The sequence below is a fragment of the Cynocephalus volans genome, chromosome 16 (assembly GCF_027409185.1).
Source record: "Cynocephalus volans isolate mCynVol1 chromosome 16, mCynVol1.pri, whole genome shotgun sequence".
Classification (NCBI taxonomy): Eukaryota; Metazoa; Chordata; class Mammalia; order Dermoptera; family Cynocephalidae; genus Cynocephalus; species Cynocephalus volans.
Window position 1 is genome coordinate 28879867 of NC_084475.1, and position 17965 is coordinate 28897831.

A 17965-nucleotide genomic window follows, 5' to 3' on the forward strand; every position below is an offset into this window, starting at 1 on the left:
CCAGAAGTCATTTTGTTCTGGGCACCTCTTTCAGACCAGAGAGAGGAGACTTTGTGAGCTGGGTGTGATTGTGGTGGCATTGAGCAGGTGTACATATGAACTTCCAGAAGATGATTCTCTCTGATAAGCAAAGCAGTTCAGGCAATTAAATTGTTTCCCTGTGCTTTTATTGCCATAGATATCAAAGCATCTCAAGACCAAGCTCGGCTGATGCAGAGACCCTCCGTTGAGATCTATCCCAGTGCTTATGCTGCTGGTAGGTGAGTTGTTAATGAGCCGAGTGGTCTAATCTGTCAGACCGATGGAAACAAAAAGGGAACAGTTGCACGTGCCAGACCCAATTAAAATGTAAAAACCAGGAGGACCCGATAAGCAGGGGTGAAGGAAGGGGGCTTGAATCCATGACTCTCCAACTGCGCAAATGTGAGCATTACTTCTGGATGAGCACCCATAAAATCTCTGGCCTCAAGAGCAACTTTTAAAACTTGACTTCAGAAATTCCTTATTGCACAACCATCATTGAATGTCACCAGCATCACTCTTTGTGATGTGCTCTAGCTTCTCTTGCCCCCACGTGGCGTCTCTTGCCCCCACGTGGCGGTGGAGGGCGTGTCGGTCTCCACCCCAGCGGCTGTGTGGGATGAGGGCCCGCATGCCCATCAGAACCTCAGCAGAGACCTCTCTCCGGATCAGTTGTTGCTGGTTCCCACGGGCTGTGGTTATGCAGTAACAGAGGAAATGCTTCATGGGTGGTAAAGCGACTCCTGTGACCAGTGACTGTTCTGCCGCTTGTGAGACTATGGCTTTCTAGAGACAGGGTTGACCATCATCTGTACACTGTGCTGTGGCCTCTGCCACGGGCCATTTTGTTCAGTGTTTTCAGTGGTCACCATCACAGAGGAACAGCACTTTCTGTCTGTTTAGGAGCCATGTGTTATTCATTAGAGGAGCAGCACTAGAGAAATGTTGTTATTCCAAGTGCTGGGTAAAGATTTACTTGATCTGACAATGTTGAATCTGTGTCTGCAGTTAGCCTCTTGCCTTCTAAGTTACTAGAAAGGCGGATTCACACAGATCACAGCCTGATGGAAACTCCCACCCAGATGTTGGAAATTTAGCGAGGCAATAATTAATACCTCTTTCTTCCCTTCCCAGTTGTGGAATTAAAGGAGTCCAACAGGGACAGATTAAAATATTAGCTTTGTTATGCAGCAGCACAGCTGTGGTTACGGGTTCAGATTGGCATCGGACTTACAAGACACAAGTTTTAATGTTATGTTTTGATGGCTTTACAGCAAGATACAAAGTGGGTACAGCAGGCACAGTGTCACCTTCTTGTCAAGGGGCCTGGCAGCAGCCCACATTCCAGCCCTTTCTGCTCTGTCTTGAGGTGTACAAGCCTGGCATGGATGACAGCCAAGGTGTGTGGGGTCACCTTGCCACAGAGAAGCCATGGCTTCTTTTTCCCATTAATGTTTCATATCAATCTAGTCATTTGCAGGCCTGAGACCTACATGCCAGCCAACAGCTCCCCAAACCCAGGTGCAGAGTCACTCAACAAAGACTGGAAGAGACACCCCCCATGTACTTAACCCTGCTGTTTCTAAGGAAACAGTTCTTAGGGAGACCAGGTCACCTGCAGGCCTGACACTAACCCCTTCCTCGCCACTAATAATGTAACACGTCTCAATGTCTCATATTCGAGCTTCTCATCCTTTCCACTCCAACCTGTTCTTCTTCCATCAAGTCCAGCTCCACCTGTCAGTCTCTCAGGTCAAACACCTTGGAGTGATCCAAGGCTTCTCGTGTGCCACATCTACTGCCATCACCCCGTCCAAGCCACCATCGTCTCTGGGAGAGATTCTTGCAAGAGCCGCCAGCTGGTCTTCCTGCTTTCGCCCTTACCTCATCTTCCCATTGCCCATGGCTCCTCACCAGGCTGTTTTAATCACGGCAGCAGGAGTGATCCATAAAGAAAGAGAAAGGGAAAAAAGATGTTACTCCTCTGCTCAAAGTCATCCAGTGACTTCCCATGTCACTCCAAGTTAGTGGCCTGCAGAAGCCCAGCCCCCGCCGCCTGTCTGTCGTCCTTGCTGCACTCCCTTCCTTCTGCACTGGCTCTCGCTAGCCAGCCTGCACTGACTCTTTGTATCACTTACATCCACCTGACCTTTGCCTCTATTTATTTTGGCTTTTTATCTTTATTTCCCTGTTAGTATATTAGCTCCATGAGGGTAGGGAATTTGTTTTCTGTTTGTCTATTTTTCCACTGCTGTATCCCCAGTGCCTGGAATAGTACCTGACATGGATAAGAGGTAAATAAGCACAAGGATACGTCAGCAAGTTCATGGAAAAATAGAATTAAAAGACAATAAGCATCTTTCCATGAACTTTTTGAAGACTCCTTGTATTTGTTAATCGAGGAACAGACAGATGAGCAAATGACTGATTGACTTGCCCTTATGGCCACAGCGGGCCCCCTCAACCTCCACCCTAAATGAGATGGGCTCTCCTACCCAGCTGTCAGCCTGTGAGACAAGCCCAGGCCCTCCTGACAGGTGCAGACAGCTGCCTGCCGCCCTGCTCCTCTGTCTGTCATGCCGGACAGAGAGAGCCCTGGAGGGGCTGGGCAGACTCAGCTCTCTCAAAGTCACCAAGCAGATAATTCACTGTGCCTTCCCCGGGGCCAGTGATGGGTGGGACAGAGGGTAGGAAAGTGCTGCAGACTGAAGTTCTGCCACATAGAAGCATGAAGCCAGAGGCGTAGAGGTTGCCTTGGACTCATGACTACCTTCATTCAGTCAGAAGATGCGGGCATGCCCTGGAGCAGGCCTCCTGAGGAAGGGCAGGCCTGTCCCAGACAGCTGCAGTGTGACCTCTGAGTGCCAGACACGAGGGAGCAACACCCCGGGCACAGATGTTGCTTGCTAATATCATCCTCTGATGAAAGGAGCCAGGTCTCCCTGGAGAAATGGCCAATGCCAGGGCTGGGACAGAGAATATATAAGATGAGCCTGGAATATCCTCTAGTACCAGAAAGTAAGGAGTTGCTCAGAAAACAAAAGAATGGGTGTATTGAAGGAATACAGGAGCCATCCTAAAAGAACTGATCAAAGCTAGAGCAACTGCAGCAACAAAACAAACAATGTAGCATTGGATTATAACCGAAAGTGTGAATGAAATGCTCATGAGTACATCCTGATATAAATGAAGGAATGCATAAGTGGGGGAGGAGAGAGAAATCTTGCCTACAGAAGAATCCCAAATAATTGATGTGTTAATTATTAATTCATATTATAAGAGGTGGAACTTAACCCTGTCCCCCTCATTCCAGTGTGGGCTATACTTAGTAAGAGTATAGAAAGGAAGAAAAGTCGCCTTCCAGTAGAGATAGCTGTCAGATACTACCCTGGCCAGTGGTCAAGGTTAAACTCATGTAGGGGACTGAATTATGTCCCCCCAAACTCACTGAAGCTTGAATTGTGTCCCCCAAGTTTTATGTATTAGAAACTTGGTCCCCACTGTGACTGTTAAGAGGGTGGGAAATCCTAAGACAGTAATTGAAAGGTGGAGCCTTGAGGAGGTGACTAGATTGTAGGACTGTGCAGTAGTGAATGGATGAAAAATGGTGGTCAGGGGCCTGGTTCTGAGGGCTTTAAAAGAAGAGAGAGGTGATTCCATCTTTCCCTCTAGCTCTCTCTGCTCCACCATTTTGCAAAGTGATACCCTGTCATCACTGAAGTAGCCACCAAAGAAAGCCTTTATTAGATGTGTTCCCTGGACTTTGGACTTCCCAGCCTCTGAAACTGTGAGGAATAAATTTCATTTTCTTTATAAATCACCCAGTTCTGTGTATTTTGTTATAAGCAACAGAAACAGACTAATACAGAAAATTTGTACCAGAGAAGCGGGGTGTTGCTTTTAACAAATACTTGAAAATGTGGATATGGCTTTGGAACTGGGTATTGAGGAGAGGCTGGAAAAATTTGGAGGAACAAGCTAGAAAAAGCCTAGATGTAGTGAAAATTTAGAAGATAAGAATACCAGGGGAAGTTTGGAATGTTTTAGAGACTGGTTAAATGGTGGTGACCAGAATGCTTATGGATATATGGATATATGGATGATAAAGACCATTCTAAAGAGGTTGCAGATAGAAATAGAAGGAGTTTTTTGGAAACTGGGGTAAAGATCAATCTTGCTGTGAAGTGGCAAGGAACTTGGCTGCATTGTATCCATGCCCTAGGACATTGTGGAAGTTGGAACTTAAGAGCTGTGAACTAGAATATCTGGTGGAAGAAATTTCTAAGCAGGAGAACATTCAGGAAGCTGCATGGCTACTTGTGACAGCCTACGCTGAGTTATGGTGGCAAAGGCATGACATAAAGCCAGCATTTAAAAGGGAAGCAGAGCATAAAGATTTGGAAAATATGAAGCCTGACCATGGGGTAGAGAAGCAGAGAGCATTTTCAGAAGAAAAATGCAATGGTGCTAAGATTAGTACAAAGGAAAGGGATTATCAAGAGAAGGGGGAATAGGCCCTGGAGGCATTGCAGAAGCCTCTGGGGCCAAGACTTCCATTCCAGGCCCAAAGACCTAGGGAGAGATAATGGTCTTGGGGAATAGGCCTGAGGTGCCCTCCACCTCAGGAAGCTGCTTCCAGCACTAGCACCCCAGCTGCTTTTGCTGCTCCAACTGTGGCTAAATGGGCCCCAGGCGTGGCTGGACCCACAGCCTTAGAAAATACAAGCTGGAAGCCTTGGTGGCATCCAAGTGGTGTTAGGTTTTCATGCTCGCAGAATGTTATAGCTGTGAAGTTTTGGGAGCCTCCACCCCAATTTCAAAGGATGTATGAAAAAGACTGGGGGCCAAGGAAGAGATCTGTCACAAGGGTGGATTCACTGCAGACCACCTTTGCTAGAATAATGCTGAGCGGAAACGTGGGGTCAGAGTTGCAGCAGAAAAACCCCAATAGTGCCAGGCCTAGTGGAGCTGTGAGAGAGGGACCACCATGGAGACTCTAGACCTGTGGAGGTACCAGAGAGGAACGCTAGTCTGGGAGAGCTAAAGCATCACTTGTGACCAGGAAAGCCATCAGAACAGAGTTGCCCAAGGACTTGGGACCCAACCCCCACACCAGCGTACAGAGGAGGTCGAACATGGAGGCAAGGTACATGATTTGCCAGCTTTGAGATTTAATGCCTGCTCTGCTGGGTTTTGGACTTGTTTGGGACCTGTTACACCTTTCTTTTGGCCTATTTTTCACCTTTGGAATGGGAATATGTACCCTATGCTTGTCTCACCATTGTATTTTGGAGGTAGGTAATTTGTATTGAGTTTACAGATGGGACTTTGAACTTTGGACTTTTGAGTTAAAACAAGTTAAGACTTTGGGGATGAAATGAATGTATTTGCATATGAAAAGACATGAGTTTTTGGAGGCCAGGGACGGAATGTTGTGGATTGAATTATATCTGCCCAAAACCCCCTGAAACTTGAATTGTGTATTTCATGTATTAGAAACTTGGTCCCCACTGTGACTGTTAAGAGGGTGGGAAATCCTATCATGGTAATTGTAAAGTAATCCTGCCAACTATGCCAATTGCAAAGTAAGACAAATCATAAGTAAAGCCAAAATGTTTCATTATTTCAGTTATTATTTTTGTTATACTAAGTTTCCATTTATATTGTCAGAGCTAGGGCTCAGATCCTCCAAACCCATTGTACAAACTGGGTCACCAGACCCCTCACATGCAGGTCCATGCTAGGTAATTGGGAAAGATTCCAGGAGCTGTTGGCAGATGACATGAGCTCAGTCCTCAGCTTCCTCAGCGGCAGCAGCTTACAGGTCTGGTAGCTGACAGGTCTGGCAGTGGCAGTGGCCTTGCAGAGGGTCCCGGGGGTACTAGCAGCAGCAGCCTCCAGCAGCAGTAGTGGCCTCTCCATGCTCCCCCATCATGGGGGGAGCATCCCAGGGATGGGAGACACCATGGCTCAGTCACTCATCCTTATACTTGTCCATAACCCAGGACACCTGGGTGCACATGTGCAATTACACTAGACGATAACCAAGGAACACCTGAGCACATATGCCTATTTACATCAAATGCTTGGCAAGATTCTGAACATCTGAGGGGCCCTGACCATTTTTCCTATATTTTCCCAACAGTAATTGAAAGTGGAGCCTTGAAGAGGTGATTAGATTGGAGGACCATGCCATGGTGAATTAATTAAAAATGGTGGTCAGGGTGTAGTTCTGAGAGCTTTAAAAGGAGAGAGTCTGTCTCTCTTTCTCTCTCTGCTTCCACCATCTTGCAACATGAGACCATTGGGTCACTGTCACCACCACCTGAGGGACTTTGGATTTCCCAGCCTCAGAAACTATAAGCAATAAATTTCGTTTTCTTTATAAATCACCCAGTTCCAGGCGTAAAATTACAGCAATAGTATCGCTAAGTGACTATGCCAATTGTCAGGTTACAGCAATAGCTATGCTAAATCCAAAATGTTTCATTATTTTAGCTCTACTAGTTTTCCATTTGTATTGTCAGGGCTAGGGCTCAGACTCTTCAAACCCATTGTACAGACTGTGTCACAAGACCCCTCACATGCCAGGAGGGATCATAAACCCCTCACACACAGGTCCACGCTAGGTAACTGGGAAAGATCCCAGGAGCCATTGGCAGATGACATGAAATCAGTCCTCAGCAGCAGCAGGAGTAGTAGCAACAGCTTACAGCAGCCTCCAGCAGCAGCAGCGGTGGCCTCCTGGAGTGTCCTGGGGGCCCTGGCAGTAACAGCAACAGCCTCCAGCAGCAGTAGCAGCCTCCCCTCCAGGGGCATCACGGGGGCGGAGGCCCCGTGGATCAGAGCCGCTCATCCTTTGTACTTAAGTCCATAACCCAGGACACTTAGGTGAACATGCACAATTACATTAGACAATAACCAAGGAACACTTGGGCACACGTGCATATTTACATCAAACGTTTGGCAAGATTCTGAACATCTGAGAGGCCCTGACCATTTTCCTGTATTTTCTCTACACCAAGTATTTTGTTATAAGCAACAGAAATGGACTAAAACACCTCATCTGTGACAAGTCATGCTGATAGCTTCTGTTGTCACGTATGAAGGGCACAGCACCTCTACAGCATTCTTCCCCCAAACTTGTAACCACAGTCTAACAGTGAGAAAAACAGACAAACCCAATTAAGAAGCTTTCTACAAAATACCTGATCACTACTCCTTAAATGTGTCAAGGTCATAAAAAACAAGGAAAGTCTGAGAAACTGTCCCGGATGAGAGAAGCCTAAGAAGACATGGTGACTAAATGTAATGATGTTATATCCTGGATCGGATCCTGGAACAGAAAAAGGACCTTAATGGAAAAACTACTGAAATCCAGATAAGGCTTGTAAGGAAAGTGAACACAAATGGTCAGGCTCCCTCAGCTGTTCAGAATCTTGCATGACTTAGCTGAGCATGACTTAGCCAGTCTGTTGTAAATCTAACTGCGCATGTGTGCTCAGGTGTTCCCTGGTTATCTGCCTTAAGTTTAAAGGACAAATGGCTCTGATCTGCAGGGGTGACTGCTGCTGAAGAGGCTAGGGGCTGAGCTCGCGTCTGAATAAAGCATGTCAACCTTGCCAGTGGCTCCCAGGATCTTTTCCTAGCTTGCGACCTGCATGTGAGGGGTCTGTTGCCCGGCCTGCATATGAGGAGTTTATGACCCAGTCTGCATATGAGGGGTCTGTGACCCAGTTTTCACAGAATGGATTTGAAGGGTCTGTGACCCAGCCCGACAGGTGTGGAGTTCATTTAATAGTCACTTGCCAATGTTAGCTTCTTAGTGGTGACAAATGCACCATGGTAATGGAAGGCGTTAACAGGCAACATGGAGTGAGGGGTATGCAGGAGTGCTCTGTGTTACCTTTGCAGCTTTTCTGTACATGTAAACTATTCTATAATGAAACATTGATTTTAAAAATGTGAAGAATTGGCAAGCACTTCCACTTGCAGCCGACCCAAGCCCACGTATCCCAGAACTTTATAGGCTGATTCTCCTTGATTCCTGGAGGAGCTTTATTGGATGTGACTGAACAGACCCGAGATAAAATGCGTCTTATGTACGTCATCAGGCTTCAGTCTCATTGTTTCACCTGTTGAAGCAATTGCTGTACCCCTCAGTACCTGTAGTTTTTCTTCAGCTGTGATGGCCTAATTTACGTTCTTTTTTTTTTTTTAATATGTATATATAATTCTCCTTGTCTCAATTATAACACTAAATACTGTTGGGAAAATATAGGAAAATGGTTAGGGCCCCTCAGATGTTCAGAATCTTGCTGAGCATTTGCTGTAAATATTCTCAGGTGTTCCTTGTTACTAAATGTAATTGCGTATGGGCACCCAGGTGTCCTGGGTTATGGACTTGAGTATAAAGGATGAGTGGCTCTGATCCATGGCACCCCCCACCCCCAGGATGCCCCTGGGGAGGCTGCCACTGCTGCTGGAGGCTGTTGCTGCCACCGCCTCCAGGATGCCCCAAGAGGCCATTGCTGCTGCTGCTGCTGCTGCTGAGGACTGAGCTCATGTCATCTGCCAATGGCTCCCAGGATCTTTCCCAATTATCTAGCATGGACCTATGTGTGAGGGGTCTGTGACCCAGTCTGTACAATGGGTTTGAAGGGTCTGAGTCCTAGCCCTGACTGTACAAATGGAAATTTAGTATAACTACAATAATGAAATGTTTTGGCTTTAGTTATGAAATGCCTGGCCATACAGTTAGCGTAACTACTGCCTGACTCCGACAACTGGTATAGTCGTGTAGCTATTGCTGCAACTTTGCAGCATTTCAGCATGAAATTGCCCTCTTCATTGCTTCAGCCAACCTAGAGCAATTAGTGGTACTTGCTGCTGACATAGTCAGCAATCTCTGTCACTGTGGTCATTATCCAACTAGTGTTCTTAACTTTCTATTTTGGAATAATTTTATATTTACAGAAAAGTTGCAAAGCTAGTTCAGAGAGTTTCTGCATACCATTCACCCAACTTCCCCTAATGTTAATACCTCTAAATAATGTTTTAATACAACTCATTGTGAACAAAACTTTTTGACAGGGGCGAGGATGAGGGCGACGGGAGGAAGTGGACAGATATTTAGAAGGACAAGAAATGTTCCAGGTTAATGCTTTTAAGCATCATGAGCTTCCATTTTCTCCAGGGGTCAATGTGTGAGAGGTTTCTAGGACCAATAAAATCACACACCACATGTTTCTTTTCCGTAGATCCCAAGTGTTAAAAAATGATGGCAAATCATTGTGGGCAAGATGTGCCTTACAATCGACATGGGTGAATCCATCCAGTGGCTTTCCTGTTTTTATCACCTGATATTTTATTCTCAGTCTGTCAAGAAGTTATAGAGGGGTGGCTATTATGTGGAAGGGGCTGTTTCTTCAGGAAATAAGTTGGTGCCTGTCAGTTCATCACTCTGCAATGGGAAAGCATCGTCAAACTAAGATGCCCTCTGTCTGCTGAAAGACCCTGGTCTTTTCTGGAGTCTTTGTTAGCACATTGGTTTTCCTGGTGATTAAAAGTTTGAAATCCACAGACTTGTCACAACTTCCCAGGGTGGGTTTTCCTTTCTTTGCATGGAGTGTGGTTACTTACAGCCTCCGTGGGGTGGCAGGGATATTTGCTCATTAGAGGAGAGGGATGTGCCACTGATTGATTGGCCTTACGTGCTCAATTTCTTTTCTTCTAGGATATGTCCAAAAATTCTCTTGTGAGAATGTGCCTCAAGATGTGGGGAGAGAAAATGAGGAATCCAGGCCATGTACTGAGTGAATGACTAACATCTTCATCTCATTGTTGTTGAATTTTGATAATCCCAGTTTTTCCAAATAGGAAAAACCTGGCTAAAGGAGGAAGGTCATTTGGTAATTGTATGGGTGTGGAACATGATGGATGGGAGAGGCTGAGCCCCTGGATTGTGGTTTGTCCTTAAGCTAGGTGAGGATTTCAGAGTTTTGCCCTGCCAGTCATCATTTTAGGAGAGTTGTGACAACTGGAGTGAAAACGTCTTTAAAGTGGATTATTGGCAATTACTAACAAGTGATTTAATGCAGGTGGGAACCTTGGCCAACAGCCATGCCTTTTCCAGGTGTTCTTGCTTTCTTATTTAGACACCCTTATTTTTTCTTTACTAATATGCAAAATTGGTATCATTAAGCTACAAGATAAAAAGTGCAACATTCATAAATATTGAGTGTTATGAAAGCCATAATCATAAGTGAAATGAAAGGCCAAGAGTGTCAACTTGAATCCTCAAAGACCCGAGGTAGCACTTAAATGAGAGGCAACCTCATCAAAGAACAGGTGGATTTCTCGTGCGTGTCTGTGTGTTGATAAATGCCCATCTGGTCCATTACAAATCAGTGAGATAACTTATCGTTCATTTATGACTTACAAATGTTTTAAAATGATTTAGTTATTTAATACTACAGTGTACTTTTTTCCCCCCACTCTTTTAAAGAACATGTTTTCCATGGGACTTATATTTATTGTACATATAGTTGAGATGCAAATAAATACTTTACGTAATAGAGACAACGAATTTTGAATATAGGACTATTTACAGCCTTTCTGGCTTCTTGAATCCTAGAAATTTGTGTTGATAATTGGAATATTGTGGGAGAAGTGCTGAAGAATTGGAGGAAGCCAAATAGGCCACTGAGATTTTATACTGGAAAGGAATAAAACTAGTAAAAGGAAATAATCCAGAAATGCAGAGGGATGGGAGTGCACTGGGTGGCGAGAACATTTTGGGGCAGATTAGAGCAGCAAGTACAGTGTAGGGGCCACACCAGAGCATGTGGAAGTTTGAAGGACAGAGAAACAGGGAAGCAGGAGTTGAAGACATTTTCCTGGAATTGGGTCCCCTTTGATATTTTTAGAAAGACTCTAGTAAATATTTGAATTGCTTCTTAAATTATTTTTGATGAGTGAATTGATGTTTATTTGAAAGAGACACACAGGGACAAGCTCTAGATAAGATGGAATTAGATTTTTGCTGCATTAACATATGGGATACTGGATCGAAGGTGAGCATCTCAGATTTATTCCAGAATTGAGACAAGAGTACAAGTTTATCATGTCTGTGTTCTCTCTGGAATATATACAATTACTGAGTGAGCAACAGTAAGACATGAAATATGATCATTATTTGCCAATTATGCTGAAAGGCAGAAGGGCACCATGCTGAAATTGAGATTTCAACTTTTCAGAGAAGTGGTTCAGGACTAGATGCTCCCAGTGGGGTCCCAGTCCTATGTGATATCGTGAGGGCTGTCTAAAGAGAGTAAATCTGAAAAACCTCCTACTAAACATCTCATCTGGGAAGTGGATTTGAACCCAACCTCCACAGTAACCCAATTTGTCAAGAAACTGGAGTTATCCATAGATGGAACAAGAAGGCTGGTGACAGAGATGCTTTGAGCAATTCAAGGGTCCTTCCCAGCACCAGCAGCCGAAGCTGCTTCCCTAATGTGGTCGGGGCCATGGCTGTGGGATTGCAGTCTGACAGGGAACCCCAGGACTGTGGTCAGGGCTCCTGCCTGCCAGCCACTGGTAATATTTGTGGACAGCACCACCCCAGAGACCACAGTAGAAGACCTTGAGCTGTATTAACGAGTGCCAATGAGATGCCACCGGGCAGTGAAAACAGAGGGGTTTAAAAATCTTGAGTTAGGTTTCTTTGTTGATGTTTTCCATTTTGATTTCCAGACTTTGGGATGTGGACTGTGTTGTGGATGAACTGGACTGAGGTAGGTGGAAGGAAAGAAGAGAGACACCTGGTCTCTGTGGTACATGTGCTTTGTGCGAACACGGTGCATTTCATTTCTTTTGAAGATGTGTGCCCTTTCCTTTCTGCACCAGCCTTTTCATTGCACATCGTCGCCTGTTCCATTCCAGGTGCACAAAAGAGATGCTGATTTCTCACAGTGGCTGCTACTGCCTGATGAAACGTGGATCTGCCTGTTTTCCCTTCTGTCGCACAAGGAGCTTGCTCGGGTTGCACAAGTGTGTCACCACTTTCACCGACTTGCAAGTGACAAAAGCCTCTGTAAGCAGACAAAACAAATGTTTGAAATGAATGGGCCATAACTGGGAGGAAAATGTCCATATGGCGTTGTCAAGTTTGCTTTCTAATGTTTCCATTGTCTGGAGGACGTCCTTTGGCAAGTGCATTACACTTTCCTGGCCATTATCCTGTTGGTTAGTACAGCAATGGCATTTATTCATTTGTTTGTCCATCTGTCTAATCTATAAATTAGGTGCTGTGAGGGTAGCAAGGAGAATGAGACATCGGCCCCACCCTCAGAGTACTCTTCTGTTGTCAGGAGGACAGATCTGCAGCCAACTGAGACAAAGCTAACATGGCAATAACAATGTAACAATCGTTATAATCATCTACTGAGGACTTGCTATGTGCCAGGCATTCTACTGCTCCATGTACTTTATTTATCTCATTGATTTCTCCCAATGACATGAATCAGAATGTTCTCTGTCCCCATCTTGCAGATGAAGGAAGTCAGTCTTGGAGAGGTTGCTAATGTGCTTACAGTCTCATGGCTAGTAGACAGTAGAGACGATAGTTGAGCTCCAGCCCTGCTGCTACCCAGGTGAAGAGCAAACTGTTGCACACCTGTGGAAGGAGGAGGTGATGCAGGAGGAGGAGGTGTTTGTGCCGAGTTTTGAAGAATGAGTAATATTTTGAGAAGTGGAGGAATGGAAAGTAGAGGCACGATGTGCACTCTGAAGAGATTGAATAGCGTGACCCGAAGTAACAGTGTCCTCAACTAGAAAAGGATTTTATTTTCCTCTCTCATGATGTGAAATCCAGAAGTCTATTGCCCAGGACCGATTGAAGTGCCCAGTGATGTCATCAAGGAGCTTAGGTCCTTTTCTGTTTTTGTTTTGCCATCCTTAGATCATGGCTTTTACTGTCAAGGTCACTTCATGGCCACAGGATGGCTTCTGGAGCTCCAACCATTAAGTCATAGTTCGGGGGGGGAGGGGCAAGCAGAGAAGAGTTTTGCCTTTTTGAGGCAGCCACCATCTGAGTAAACCCTACGTTTTGTATTTTTTATGTGATGTCGGTAAGGTGCAGCCACAAGAGGAGACACAGGAGAGGCTCAGGAAAACAAAGTTGATTGTACTCATAGGTCCTAGAGACAGGGACAGGTCACACCATGCCATGCAGGGCCACTTGGAAAGGCACCAGGTGGTCAGGAGGCAGAAGACCAGACTGAGGGGAAGGTTGAAGTCAGAGCCTATACTGGGGTTTCTGCAGGAAAGGCAGGGCAGGGTAGGGTGGGCTTGTCTGAATAACTTTGGGAGGATCTAAACTACAGGGTGGGCTCTAGGTGTCTGGTACCTGGCCTTGGGATGATTAAGGCAGAGGAATGTTGCTTCTAGAATGTACAGGCTGTGCCTCTGGATTGGTTAGTTTGCATACAAAAGGCATGCTGGGGCTGGGCCATCACGTGTCTCCCCAGCTAGAAACTTTTTTTAGATGTCAAAACACCATAATATACAGAAAATAAAAATGTATACAACATACTGTATTTAAAGATATTTTCCTTAAATTTAAGAATTTTTTTTTTCTTTAAAATAAGTTATTTCCCAGCTAGTGACTTTGTATGTTGCATTGGCCATCCCTCTTTGTAAAATAGGCTAGGAAGTGCAGGCTTTGTCATGTGAGTACATTGTCTTCTCGACATGATGGGGGTTCTGCTGGGAGGAAGAGCAGAGACACTGGGGAGAAGATGAGCAGAGCTTCGGCAGGTGTGAGCAGTGCTGGAGGGTGCTTGCTTCCTCCTCCAGCGAGAATTTTTATGCAAGAAAAAATACTACAGACCCTTTTGCTCCTGGGCCTGAGATTTAGGGGCTTTGTTAGTACTTCTAATGTTTATACTTTCTTGGAAAACAAGTATTTAAAAATAAACAACAGCAAATAATACAGAAAATTAAATAAAATTTTGTTCGATTTGCCTCCTCTCCTAGATGATTATGCAAATTTATAGCCATCGAATCTATTAGAAATTAGTTACGAGCTCTGACAGGGCTTCACATTTCATATATATTTGTAACAGCAATCTCAGTGTGAATGCAGAGTCTTCGAGTTCCAGTGGAGCAAATAATAAAGCAAACCTGTTAATTATTTCTGGCTAACATTAATGAAAGGCCATTGTAAGATTATGTTTTAGGTGTGGAAACAGAAGAGCTCTTCTGTGTGGTGAAAGAATGAGTCTTTCAGGAGGACTTTCTGATGCAAATGGTTGCTAAGGCAGCCCTGTTGATCACCGCTGTGGTTTCACAGTCACTAAATTGAGAGGGAATCTGATCAGGAATAAATCAGACACCCCCTGAGCTGTTGGGCTGCCCGGGCAGACTCCCGTGGCTGTCCCCAGCCCTGAGCTGGCTGGCATCCTGGGAGGCAGCTGCTCTGAGTCGGTCAGAGCCCAGCTGAGAGAAAGGGTGTCTTGGGTGGGGGGGGGAGCTTTGCAGTTCATCCGTTCTTCCAGGCACATGGAAATATGTCCCTGGATTAAATTGAGACCTTCAATAGCTGCTTGTCTCCCTGCCTGAGAGAATCTGCACAGTGGACTTTCCTCTGCAGCCATCATCAACTCATACTGAGAAATAGCCTTGAGAGACTCATTGTGTTTTGGGGGAGACTCATGTGTTTTTTGTTGAGAACATCAGACTCCCCACTACCCTGCCATCTCCGTGAGGACTCACGGGAAGACGGTGTTACAGTACTTGTAAGTGACTGTCTTTCATCTCATGGCACTGAATTGTGTAATTGTGCTGCTTTAGACAGCACAGAGCCGCTCCGGTGGCCCGCCTCTGACACGGACAGAGGACTTTAGAGGTATTGATTTTGTTGACCAAGAATAGTGCTGGCTCTCTTAAGTTTTCCTGTCTTTGCTTTTTCTTCAAATCATTTTTGTTCCTATCTGAATTATTTTTTATCTCACTGTACTGTCTACAGACCCTTATAAAGCTGCCTGAACTTGTGGGATTCAGGCTTTGTAGAAAGCAGTGGTCCTTAAACTTGAGGATGTGTCAGAATCGCCTGAAAGCCTCGCTTGAAAACAGACTGCTGGTTCCTCCCCACAGCTGGTGAGTCCCTGGGTCTGGGGCAGGGCCCGAGTCTGTGCACATTCCCAGGAGACGCCAATGCTGCAGGTCCAGCCGCTGCACTTTGACCCCTACTGTTGTAAAGAAAACAGCAGCAACAACAGCTGTTGATTATTTATTATATCAGCAACCTGCCAATTCGAGTTTTAAAAAAACTTCTTATGCAGTTGGCACGAAACTAGGCAAACTGGGGTGATATGGTCCTTGTCCTGAGGACATTTTGATTGGCTGCAGAGATGAGAAATACATAGAACTCAGAGAAAAGGACCATGTCTAGCAAACTGCAGATCGGGGTGGAACTATTCAAGGCAAATTTGGGTCTTTAGGAAGGAACACAGGGTGAATTAGGGGTCTTTGAACTGGTCTTTGAAGTGAGGGTAGGGTTTGAATGGTGGGGTGGAGGATGGTGAAAAGGGGCCTTTCACTTAGAGGACCGGCATAGGCAAAGGTCTGGCATCAGAAAATAGCCCCTACAAAGCCAGGTAGGGCTGCCTCCTGCGGAAGACAGAACTGCTAACTCCACTCCCCACAGCCAGTGCCACCCTCTTTTCCATCAGATCCCTCATTGTCCCCTGACAACATTCAGTACTTTCCAAGACTATTCCTTTGCCAGGATGTCTCCTTCACAGGACACTTTTCTCCTATCTTTATTAGTCTCATAAGGCGCAGCTCAAATGCTACCAACCACTTAATGAAAATGCTCCTGGTTCCTCCCCAAGCCCTGCCCGAGCGATTCGCTGACAGCTTGCATGGGCAAGGATGCCGTTCCTTCCCCATTTACCTGTGTCCAGGTTGTGCTCTCCTCTGTTCGTTCCAGTTTCCCTGCTCTCTCTGTGTCAACCCTATTCTCAGAGCGTGATCCATAGAGCAGCGGCAGCAGCCTGACCTGGGAACTTGTTGGAAATGCACAAACTCCCTACCCGGAGCTGAATGGGAAACTGGGGTGGGCCCGGCAGTCTGAGTTTTGACCAGCCCTCCAGGTGATGCTGATAAATAGGGCTCTGTGAGGAAGCCCTCCTAGAGGGACCGCTCCCAGCTCTCTGATGACTAACAGTCCATTTTTAGAATTGAGACTTTGCATTTCTTATAAGATGAACAGTTTTAATTTCCTCAGCAGTTTGGTTTAAAAATAAAATGAGTATGTTTTCTCCATAAATTTAACATTTCACTGACTTTATTATGTAGTACAAATGTCCTGACTGCTTTTAAAAATGATAATTCAGACATAAATAATGAATGCTTTGGAGTACTGTAACAAATTGGATAATAACAGTGATTTAATAGAAATCAAGCTATGTAACAGTAGGAAGAAAAACCTTGCTGATTAATTTAATTTTTCTAAAAATCATGTCCATTTTAAATAAACTATATGCATACCAAAATTCTTCTAATGCTTTGCTTAATCCATGTCTAATAAACGCTTTCTCATAGGAAGAATTGAAAAAATAACAAAGAACTCTTATCTAGAAACATTACAGTGGTCAATCTAGGAACACTACGTGGTCAAGGACTTGCCATATATTGCTTATTCTCCAGAAACTATAAATGATTGGCCACGCGCACCGTACAGTTTATAAGAATTTTTTTCCACAAAAACACAAATTTGTATATATACCCACAAATCTAAGTGTATCTAAGTAATCTGATGTTCCTTTCATTATTTCTCTTTTAATTTTTTTGAAGCATAATTCACAAGTTAGAAATATACCCATTTAAACGATATGATTCAATGAGTTTTGACAGCTACACTCGTGAAACTGCCATCCCAGCTGAGATACAGAATATTTCTTTCACCCTACAACATTTCCTAGTGTACCTTTGCAGTCTCTCCCACCCTCCATCCTTGGTCTCTAACAACGTTTTGTTACTACAGATTAATCAGCATTCTATGTAAATGGATCATAACAGTACGTACTCTTTTGTGTCTGGCTTCTTTCACTCAGCATGATGATTTTGAGATGCATCCATGTTGCATATATTAGTAGTTCATTCCTTTTTGTTACTAAGCAGTATTCTATGGTATGGATGTATCACATTTTATTTATCTATTCACCTGTTGATGGATATTTTGGGTTGTTTCCATGTTTCTAATTTTTGGCTATTGCAAATAGTGCTGCAGTGAACATTCATGTACAAATCTTTGTGTAGACATATGTTTTTATTTTTCTTGAATAAATGCCTAGTTAAGAATGGCTTTCATATACTACATGTAACAATATAAACATTTTTAAAAACCCTGCCAAACAGTTTCCAAAACAGTTGTATGATTTTGTTACCACCATTAGTGCATAAGACCTCCTGTTGCTCTCCATCCTTGCCAACACTTGGTAATATCAGTCTTTTTATTTTTGGTTCTTCTGATTTGTGTGTAGTGATATCGCATTGTATTAACTTTGTATTTCCTTGATGACTAATGATGTTGAGCTTATTGATCATGTATATATCTTCTTTTGTAAAGTGTCTATGCAAATAGTTCACTTAGTTTTTCTTTTTTGAGTTTTTCTTATTAAGTTTTTAAGAGTTATATATTCTGAATATAAGTCCTTTGCCAGTTACATGTTTGCAAATACTTTCTCCGAATCTGTGCCTTGTCTTTTCATTTTTTTTAATGGTGTCTTTCAAACAGCAAAACTTTCTTCATTGGGATAAAGTCCATTTTATCAATTTTTTTCTTCTATAGAATGTGCTCCTTATATCCTATCTAAGGAATTGTTGCCTGCCCTTAGGTCACAAAAATTATCTCATATTTTCTTTTCTTTTTTTT